Source organism: Henckelia pumila, chromosome 4, assembly GCF_033568475.1.
Source record: "Henckelia pumila isolate YLH828 chromosome 4, ASM3356847v2, whole genome shotgun sequence".
Classification (NCBI taxonomy): domain Eukaryota; kingdom Viridiplantae; phylum Streptophyta; class Magnoliopsida; order Lamiales; family Gesneriaceae; genus Henckelia; species Henckelia pumila.
The window spans coordinates 128,425,968-128,438,027 of record NC_133123.1 but is presented as its reverse complement, the minus strand read 5'-3'; positions in this window follow the sequence as shown (position 1 = coordinate 128,438,027).

Below are 12,060 nucleotides of genomic sequence, written 5' to 3'. Positions count from 1 at the left end.
GGGTGTTCAGAAACAACAGTACGAGGACGTGAGCATAAAACGCTCAGTACTAAATCCAAATTTATTAATATTGAAAGCTTAGACAGATATCTCCACTGACAACATGTAGCTTAAGCCCTCTTAAAACCACCCGCCTCATCCAAACACAAACATGTCCCATGGAATAGGGTGTCCAGAAAAAACAGTACGAGGACGTGAGCATAAAACGCTCAGTATGAGAGTATGAGTATACAATATTATATATGCATGTATGCAAGTGTACCTGAGACCAAGACACTCAGGTCAAGAAAAAAGATCATAAACCGGGCCCAGGGTATATAGCACGCTGCGTCGTCGCATCAGGAGGTGATTCCTATACCCAGTGGATAATGGTGACCTGATACTGGTACACGTGTCCAATCATAACGGTAATCTAATACAAGACTTACGTATCCAACCATCCACTTCTCGTAGGGTGAGCGCCCTACTACATGATATCTCAAAGATACAGGATCAAGATGCTCATGTATGCAACATACAACCATTACATGTTATACAAATAATGACATATAAAACATGCAACCACATAATACATGAATACTCAGTCTGGATATCTCAAACAGTACTTTCGTACCTCAAATACTAGGCAAGCTAAGACCACCTCTATGTCCAAGCCTATAGTCTGCACTACAATGCAAAATACTCATGTATTATAATCTTGCTCTAAAAGCCTTAACTAAGTTATTGCATACTCTCTAACTATTTATAGGAAACTTAGGAATACATCTCTCCGTCGTCAGCCCGCTGATGTCGATGCCTCAGATCTTAGCACAACTCCACTGCGACTCCCGGGTGCCTCTTCAAGGCCTGCCCCTCGACTACTATGGCTAGAAAAGCCCTTAAACACTCAAGAGCCGAGAGAGGAAGTGTGAAATTGGTGTGAAAATCTGAATCTCGGATGGCCTATTTATAGGCATTGATCGGACGCTTCGATCGCTGGATCAGATGCTCCGATCTTCTTGCCCCAGCCACATGTCACGATCTCGTTGACACCTGTTGTGCCACCTCATCTATAGCGACCCAGCCCGGATCCACTACCTAATCAGAGTTTAGGAGCATAATTAAACATGCATTAAATAAATCGCTGCGGAAGACTTAAATTAAAATAGACCGGCAGAATACAACCGGATAAATAAATTCGATTTATACAACCCAATCGAAATAAATAACCCTAAAGGCAAAACCTACAGCCAAATCCTGCTGTCTTCACTGGTCACTGGCTACTTCAAGCTCCTGGTGCCCAACCATGCACCTATAACTGCCCCGTCGAATGGGGTGTCCAGACATACAAAAACACTGGACGTGAGCTCTAAGCTCAATACGAAAGCAATGATATATGTAATATATGCAACACATAAATGACTTTAAAATTAGGGTTAAATCACTTTCTCTGGGCGCCTGGAATACACATTACCGGGCAAGAGAGCGACTCCGCGTGGTACTCGTATATTCCCAAGACACGAATCCTCAGGAAGAATCGCCTCGACTGATGGAAACTGTCATGACTCACATCATACCCGATGCAGTCTCCGTAAAAACATATGCATGTGCTAAAGCCGTAAAACATGGTAAACACATAGCACATACTCATGCAACACATATAATATATATCATGCTGGCCATCACAGTCAGTACTTACGTACCTCACTACAGGCAAATCCTAGCAGTCCTACTCTAGGTTCCAAGCCTATCAACAACTCTACAATGCAAATATCCATGCATCATTCATTAAGCTCTAAAAGCCTTAACTAAGCTATTGCATACTCCTAAATAATTTAAGGAGACCATAGCTATACCTGCGTCCGTCGTCAGCCCACTGATGGCGACTATCCCGCAACTAGGGCACACCCCTGCTGCAGCTCCACAGCTTTGAGCACTGCTCCGCTACACGAGCACTGCCCCGCTACTATGTCAGACACTGTCTGACTATACTAAAGTATATTTCCTACTCCAACTCTAAAATAAGAGTACCCAAAGCCCAAAATAGAGCTACTAGGGCGAAGGAGAGGAATTCGGAATTGGCAAGAAATGAGGAGCTCGGACCCTATATTTATAGACGTCGATCGGAAGCTCCGTTCCTCGATCGGACGTTCCGTTCCGGCAGATCGGAAGCTTTGTTCCCCGATCGGACGCTCCGTTCGCCATGTGTCAATTCGGTCCACATGCAACCACACACCTGTCACCGACAGCCATCGGAAGCTCCATTCTTGATCGGACGCTCCGATCCTGGATCGTTGCTTCCGATCCCACTCGAGTCTTGGAACCTTCTAAACCAATTTCGAGTGTCCTGGATCCATTTCTGGGCACCGTTAATCCTCCTGGACTTCCTTAATCATGTTTTACTTAACCCAAACATGATTACATGATTAAGTACTCATTAATCGTTAATCACGGATACGGGTCACTACATTCTCCACCCCTTACAAGATTTCACCCTCGAAATCTAGGGTAACAACTCGAGAACGTAAATACAGACACTTGCCCGAGTGTCTAGTCGAAATAGCTTCCGACATACTCAGACTCTTGTCGAATTATATGCAAGCTGCATAAATGCTAAATCACAATAGCATTCTCCGAGCTGGAAAACACTGCATTACTTGATGACAATTAACCTCGCTTGACACTAACGTACCACATCACTGATACGTCCTTCATCACAATCACGATCTTACTGATCACGAAGCATACAACAATCAACTGGTCACCAAAAGTCCTCAGTGCCCAACACCTCTAGTGAGAAAACACTAATCCCAACACTGTGCTGACACAACAAAGCTCTAATTCTCTTCAAGAGAATCTAAATGACACGGGGTTATACTGCAACATAACTGCTTAACATGATTCCATATACTGATTATCCTTCCCATGCCTCACCGAAGCAAAACAGCTTCCCAAGGGCAACACTGGGAACTCAGACCATCTAGTCTAGTACAAATCACAGTTCATGTTTCTTAGTATAACTCAGCCATAGGTTATTCACCCAAGAATTCCCAATCAATAGACATTCTCCCGATAGTTATACTTACTTGCAATCACTGTATACAAATCAAGATTAAGGCAAGCTCCCACCAATATGTTCGACTGGGACATTCCACAGTACACAGACATATGGAAACGCTTCCTATACTGTCTCGAAACTCAACAGTTGCAAGCGTCTGGTATAACTTAACTCGGAGTCTCTGATGAAGCCATCATCGCATACCAACCTCCCAAGATTAAACACACTGATCCTTGGACTAAATCCCAACGGATTCTCAATAGTCAAATAGCTTCCCTTCCTGAACTCATCAGCCACAACAATGAAAAGACTAATTCGTCGATTCCCTAGCCGATCCTGGGAAACACTTGTCCTCTAATAGCTGGTCACACAACGCTTCTGACTGTCGTCATAGCTGGAATGTAAAATCTCTGACAAACAGTCAGCACGGATGTGATTTACTGACTGGAAAGAACAAAGTTGCTGCATCGCTGTCTTGCGAAGTCTTCAATTCCCACAACAATCTTGTTGACCACTAAGCCGATCAACGACTGCTTCGATAATTTCCATGATCTCACGCACCACATGCTAAAATTTAGTGACACCCCTTGCTGGATCTCGAAAATAGACCCCAGCTAATGTCACACCTCGCGATCATACAACTGATGTCCATATGAGTATCCAATCCTCGTTGGATCCCAAACTCCAATGGTACACTTAAGACATCATCACAAAAGCTGAAACGACCCTAACTCTATAATTATTAAATAAATAAATATGCGGAATTTTTTTTTTTATATAATTACTAAATAAAATATGTACATATATGCCCATACATGTATGCACAGAATAAAAAGATTTAAAAATAAATAAATAAATAAACAATTAAATACTTAAATAAAAATGCATTCTTTAAAATAAAATAAATATCTGAGTCAAACATTTATTTAAAAAAAATGCATAAATAAAATGATTAAAATTTGCATGCACTGACAATAATCAATAAAATAGTCAAAACTCACAACCACTGAAAAATAATATAAAGTGTGTAACGTGCTGACATAATCAAAAACATGCATGTGACTCAGACATCTATCACGATCACGGGGTCACTGCATGTCCGCTCATACATCCTCGCCTCCGGTGGATACAACATCACCCTCAACGTACTCACCTGCACCATACCAGTGTAGTGAGCCTAGAGGCCCAACATGCTAACATAACAAGGGTTTAAAATAATTTTAAACAATTAAATACTAATACATACATATACATGAATGAGCATGATTGAAAATTACATAACATAACTTAACTTAAATAAACTTAAATAACATAATACATAACATTGTTGAGCAATTAATTTTCTAACATCGCATGGTTGTATCCATATTATAACCTTAAATCATACATTAAATACTGATCAGCGTGGAAACCAACGTACGTGGCGGGGACGAATCACCTCTTAAATTGGCAGTAAACTGTCCTTCAATAGTTCACATATGGGGACGAGTCCCACTTAAATTGTCACACTACTTCAACTTCCAACATAAAATATTTTCTTTTGCTCAACCTTAAACATTAAATCATGCATAAAAATTATTTCATGAATGCATGTACTTAAATAAAATGTGTGTCCTTCATATATATTTAATTTAATTTCATACTAACATATAAATATAAAAAAATAACTTCCATGCATAAAAATAATTAAATATATATTCAGGACACATGAAATTTCTCATGAGTTGTACTGAACTGCTGGCCCTAACACTCAAGCCCATTTTCTTAAATTCTGGCCCATTAACATTGAGACTGGCCCATTAACATACTTAAGTCCATTAACACCTTTCTAAGCCCAATAAATCAATTAAAGCCCATTAGCACATACTTGGCCCAATAACAACTTAATCTGGCCCAATGGGCCTAAAAGCCCAAAGACTGGCCCAATAATTTCCGTGGGCTTCAAAGCCCATAAAAATTATTGGACTAACTTAAAATAATTATTCAAGCCCATTAAGAAACTTAAATGTAGCCCATTGCCCAATTAAAACACTTTAACTTAATAATTAACTTAAAAATAAAATACCCGAGTCCGACTAACTTAACCCAGACCCGGACCCACTAGACTTGACCCATGACTTACTGAAACTGACCCGGACCCATGACCCGACCCGAAAAGCACCTAGAACCCTAAAACCCGAAACCCTATTTCCCTTTGTGCTGCGGCCGTGAGCAGCCCTGAGCGGCTTTATAAAAACTAACCGTGTTGCCTGCTCCGGACACCTTTGGCCATGAAACTACCGCCCATACTTAGAAAACATCAAGACGGTTCTAACCCCATAAATTTTACCTCAAACGGATCTCTGTAGAGGGAGAACAAACCAAAACAATCTACCCATAGTTTCTGCTCACGCGCAGAACGCAACCAGAGGCTTTAGGCTGTTCGGCCGCTCATCTCCGGCAACCACCGGCCGGAAAATTTACCTTTAAAACCTTCCCCAAGGTCTTGGGGTTCTAACCCAATTGGATTTACCCTCAAACTCGTCTTCAACAGTGCACAAGAACCATTCTCCTAAAACCGCTCAAACTGCAACCTGTTGCGCATCAGAAATATATGGCTTCGGTTCCAGCCTGTTACACCCATAAAACCTGACCAATCTCGAACCTAGGGACCCTAACACACCCACCTAGACATGCACCAGTATTTGGTCGTACCATGTTGGAAGAAAACGTGAGTCATGATCAAACAAATGCATAAACATGTCATGAACATCAAAACCGATCCTTAAATCTGAAAATTTGAAGAAAAATCGATGCTACACAATACACACTCTATAATATCTGATAGGTACGAAAATTTAGAAGAAAAACATGCCTTTCACCGATGTTTGAAGAGAAAAAAGGCGAAGGTGACGATTCCGGGACGACGGGACGACGAACAACCTAACTTGAAGCTTGAACAAACGAGGCTATGGAGTTTTCTGTGGGAAGCCGATGAAAAGATTGAAGATTGGGGTGGGAGAAGAAGGGTTGTCGGCTGATGGGGTTTTGGGAATAGATTAGGGAGTGATTTAGGTTTAAAATATTGGTAGATAATTGAATAATAATAGATATTACTCAATATAAAGATATTATACCTTAACAAAATATTTTAAACTCTTAAATAAAAATAACAATCTGATAAAATATCTCAAATCTCGAAATATTAATATAGGATAATTTTAAAATTTAATAAAAGTCAATAAAGGGACTAATTTTGACTAAAAATCAACCCTTAATTAAATATATAAATAAATACTAAAATTTTCTTGACAAAATATCTTAAAATATTATTTTAAGGCTCATAGAACTCATAAAATATTTTTGGCTAAATATTTTGGTATCTCGTCCGTCCACGGTCCCGTCTCCGCGATCAAAACAATTAAATTTCCATAAATCATGAAAATCACTAATTATGGGTTAAATGCTTAAAATAACTTAAAACATGCACAAATAATTTCACATAATTATTTAACCCATAATCTAAAATTCTAAATAAATAAAATCCCTAATTATGCATGCGAATTTACGTATTAAAAATTCCGGGTGTTACAATTCTCCCCCCCTTAAATTGGATTTCGTCCTCGAAATTAAAGTACTTACCCGAACAACTCCGGGTAGCGAGTCCTCATGTCTGCCTCGGTCTCCCAAGTAGCTTCCTCCTCCGAGTGATTCAGCCACTGGACTCTGACCATCGGTATGACCCGCGTCCTCAATCTGCGCTCCTCCCTAGCCAAGATCCGTATAGGCCTCTCCTCAATGCTAACTCCGGTGTCAACTGAAGAGGCTCAAAATCCAACACATGCGACGGGTTAGAGACATATCTCCGAAGCATGGATACATGGAAAACGTTGTGCACTGCTGCAAGCCTTGGCGGTAGAGCTAAACGGTAGGCCAACGTGCCAACTCTCTCCAAGATCTCGAATGACCCTATATATCTCGGATTAAGCTTCCCTCTCCGGCCAAATCGTACCACTCCCTTCATAGGTGACACTCTCAGAAACACGTGATCACCTACTGCGAACTCCAAATCTCGTCGTCGAGTATCTGCATAACTCTTCTGACGACTCTGAGCAGTCCTCATGCGATCTCGAATCTGAGTCAAAATGTCAGCTGTCTGCTGCACGATCTCAGGACCCAGTAAAATCCTCTCACCAACCTCATCCCAATGCACAGGAGATCTGCATCTCCTCCCATACAATGCTGCATAAGGAGCCATACTTATAGACGACTGAAAACTGTTGTTATAGGTCAACTCCACTAATGGCAGTCTAGTCTCCCCCGAGCCCTGAAAATCGATGACACAGGCTCTCAGTAAGTCCTCAAGAATCTGTATCACTCTCTCTGACTGACCATATGTCTGGGGATGAAAAGCTCTGCTGAACAGTAGTCTAGTCCCCAATGTTGTGTGCAAACTCTTCCAAAACGCAGACGTAAATCTCGGATCTCTGTCTGATACTATGGACACAGGTATGCCATGCAATCTAACAATCTCCTTGATGTAAAGCTCTGCATACTGTGTCAAGGAGTAGGTAGTCCTCACCGGCAAGAAATGAGCTGACTTGGTGAGTCTATCCACGATCACCCAAATAGCGGTACACCCTCTAGTACTCCTCGGAAGGCCAACTACAAGGTCCATCGTAATGTTCTCCCATTTCCATTCCGGAATAGGAAGAGGTCTAAGAAGTCCTGCTGGACGCTGATGCTCTGCCTTGACTCGCTGACAAGTCAAACACTCTGACACCACTCTCCCGATATCTCTCTTCATCCCGGGCCACCAATACAATAACTGCAAATCTCTGTACATCTTCGTACTTCCGGGGTGAATGGAGTATGGAGATGTGTGAGCCTCTGCTAAAATATCAGCTCTCAACTGATCGACGTTCGGTACCCACATCCTACCACGGTACTGAACAATGCCATCCAAAACTGTATAAAGACGACCACCCTTGGCCTCATCTCTCTGCCTCCAACGTTGTAACTCCTCATCAGTAGTCTGTCCAACTCTGATCAGATCTCGTAGAATCGGTTGCACCGTCAACACTGACAAGCTCGGTGCATGACCACTCGAGTAAAACTCCAAATCAAACCTCTGAATCTCGCTCTGCAATGGTAACTGCACTGTCAAACACGATACCACTGTCGAATTCCGACTCAAGGCATCGGCCACTACATTAGCCTTACCTGGATGGTAGCTAATGTCGCAGTCGTAATCCTTCACTAACTCCAACCATCTCAGTTGCCTCATGTTTAACTCCTTTTGAGTGAAAAAGTACTCGAGGCTCTTATGATCCGTGAAAATCTTGCACTTCTCGCCATACAGATAGTGCCCCCAGATTTTCAAAGCGAAAACCACTGCTGCTAACTCCAAGTCATGCGTCGGGTAATTCTGCTCATGAACCTTCAGCTGCCTCGACGCATACGCAATAACCTTGCCACACTGCATAAGTACTGTGCCTAAACCCAGCTTAGACGCATCGGTGTACACCACTAACTCCTCGTGTGGTACTGTCACTGCTAACACCGGTGCAGTAATGAGTGCCTCCTTCAGCTGATCGAAGCTCCTCTGACAGTCTGAACTCCAGATAAACTTCGCATTCTTCTTGGTTAAGGAAGTCAAGGGTACTGCAATAGAGGAAAAACCCTTGATGAACTTCCTATAATATCCTGCCAAACCCAAGAAACTGCAAATCTCCGAAGCATTCTTCGGAATACCCCAATTTTGAACTGTCTCAACCTTCGACTGATCAACTGCAATCCCATCTCTCGAAATAATGTGGCCAAGAAATGCCACCTGCTCAAGCCAAAACTCGCACTTGCTGAACTTGGCATACAACCGATGCTCCCTCAAGGTCTGCAAGGCTGCCTGTAGATGCTGTCTATGCTCCTCAATGCTCCTAGAGTAGATCAAGATATCATCAATGAATACTATGATGAACTGATCTAGATACGGCTGAAAGACTCGGTTCATGAGATCCATGAAAACCGCTGGAGCATTGGTCATCCCAAATGGCATCACTAAGAACTCGTAATGCCCATATCGTGTCCTGAAAGCAGTATTAGACACATCTGCATCTCTAACACGCAACTGATGATAACCAGATCGCAGGTCGATCTTGGAGAACACCGAAGCTCCCTGCAACTGGTCAAATAAATCCTCTATCCTTGGCAGTGGGTACTTATTCTTCACCGTGACTCTGTTGAGCTCTCGATAATCGATGCACAGTCTCATACTGCCATCCTTCTTCTTCACAAATAACACTGGAGCTCCCCATGGAGAAAAGCTAGGACGAACAAAGCCTTTCTCTAATAACTCCTGAATCTGCTCCTTCAACTCTTTCATCTCGGTAGAATCAAGTCTGTACGGTGCCTTAAAGATAGGCACGGTGTCTGGCAATAAGTCGATACTGAACTCCACCTCTCTCACTGGTGGAATTTCTGAAACATCCTCCGGAAAGTCACGAACCACCTCTATCTCTGATAATGATCTGCTAGATGGTTCGAGGCCGTGACAATACTCGCTAGAAAACCTTGGCAACCCCGTCTCAACAACTTCCTCACCTGAATAAGAGATATCACCTGAGGAGTACTACTACTCTGAGATGCATGAAAAGTAAACGGGTCGACTTCTAATGGTTTCACTGACACTGTCCTTCGACGAAAATCAATCGAAGCTCCATTGACTGTCAACCAGTCCATACCCAAAATCAAATCAAACCCGCTCAACGGCAAAACCACTACATCTGCGCGAATGGAGTGCCCCTGTAGCTCTAACTCCAGCTCTCGGATGACACTAGAGGTAGTAATAATCTTTCCTGACGGCATAGTGACATCATAACCACTGTTGGCAATCTCAGGTGTGATGCCTATCCGTCTGATAAACGCTAGGGAGATAAACTAATGCGTAGCCCCTGAATCTAGCAACGCAAACGTGGAGTTTCCTCCTACTAGAATTCTCCCGATGATTAAGGAGGTATCTGGGTCTGCCTCCTCAGCCTGCATAACAAACACCCGCCCAATGGTGTTCTTCTTCCTTGGGCAGTTGTATGCCCCATTCCCTAGCTCCTTGCAGTGGTAGCAAACGTTGGAACCGATCAAACACTGACCTGAGTGAGGCCTCTGACACTATGGGCACAAGGGAACTACTCCTGTCTTAGGGGCCCCGCCCCTCTGCTGTTGTCCCTGCTGATTCGGGCCCTTATACGGTCCAGTAAACTGCTTCTTCGCAGAAGGCTGCGAAGATGTTCAATAAGCTCCTGGCTGGAACTGCCTCTTGCCTTGCTGTTACCTCTGCATCTCTCGTCTCCCTTCCTCAGAACGCAATGCTCTGATAACTGCCGCCTCGTAAGTAGTGACATCCAACATGCGAACGTCATGCTTGATGTCAGCCCGCAATCTATCCACAACTGTCTCAACTTGTCTGGTACACTCAGCAATAAGAGGCACGAAGCGACACCCTCTCTCGAACTGGGTAATGTAATCCACCACATGTTTCTTTACGTAAATCGACATGCATAACTAAGTACTTAAAAATTTTCTGCTAACATAAATGCTTAAGTCTTAAACATGATACTACTAGATCATACTAAAAGCAATTAAAACTTACAGACCGATAGCGTGGATTTCTGAGCTCGCATAGCAGTGATGACCCTAACCAAGAACGCGGCTCTGATACCAACTGAAACGACCCTAACTCTATAATTATTAAATAAATAAATATGCGGAATTTTTTTTTTTTATATAATTACTAAATAAAATATGTACATATATGCCCATACATGTATGCACAGAATAAAAAGATTTAAAAATAAATAAATAAATAAACAATTAAATACTTAAATAAAAATGCATTCTTTAAAATAAAATAAATATCTGAGTCAAACATTTATTTAAAAAAACTGCATAAATAAAATGATTAAAATTTTCATGCACTGACAATAATCAATAAAATAGTCAAAACTCACAACCACTGAAAAATAATATAAAGTGTGTAACGTGCTGACATAATAAAAAACATGCATGTGACTCAGACATCTATCACGGTCACGGGGTCACTGCATGTCCGCTCATACATCCTCGCCTCCGGTGGGTACAACATCACCCTCAACGTACTCACCTGCACTATACCAGTGTAGTGAGCCTAGAGGCCCAACATGCTAACATAACAAGGGTTTAAAATAATTTTAAACAATTAAATACTAATACATACATATACATGAATGAGCATGCTTGAAAATTACATAACATAACTTAACTTAAATAAACTTAAATAACATAATACATAACATTGTTGAGCAATTAATTTTCTAACATCGCATGGTTGTATCCATATTGTAACCTTAAGTCATACATTAAATACTGATCAGCGTGGAAACCAACGTACGTGACGGTGACGAATCACCTCTTAAATTGGCAGTAAACTGTCCTTCAATAGTTCACATATGGGGACGAGTCCCCCTTAAATTGTCACACTACTTCAACTTCCAACATAAAATATTTTCTTTTGCTCAACCTTAAACATTAAATCATGCATAAAAATTATTTCATGAATGCATGTACTTAAATAAAATGTGTGTCCTTCATATATATTTAATTTAATTTCATACTAACATATAAATATAAAAAAATAACTTCCATGCATAAAAATAATTAAATATATATTCAGGACACATGCAATTTCTCATGGGTTGTACTGAACTGCTGGCCCTAACACTCAAGCCCATTTTTTTAAATTCTGGCCCATTAACATTGAGACTGGCCCATTAACATAATTAAGTCCATTAACACCTTTCTAAGCCCAATAAATCAATTAAAGCCCATTAGCACATACTTGGCCCAATAACAACTTAATCTGGCCCAATGGGCCTAAAAGCCCAAAGACTGGCCCAATAATTTCCGTGGGCTTCAAAGCCCATAAAAATTATTGGACTAACTTAAAATAATTATTCAAGCCCATTAAGAAACTTAAATGTAGCCCATTGCCCAATTAAAACACTTTAACTTAA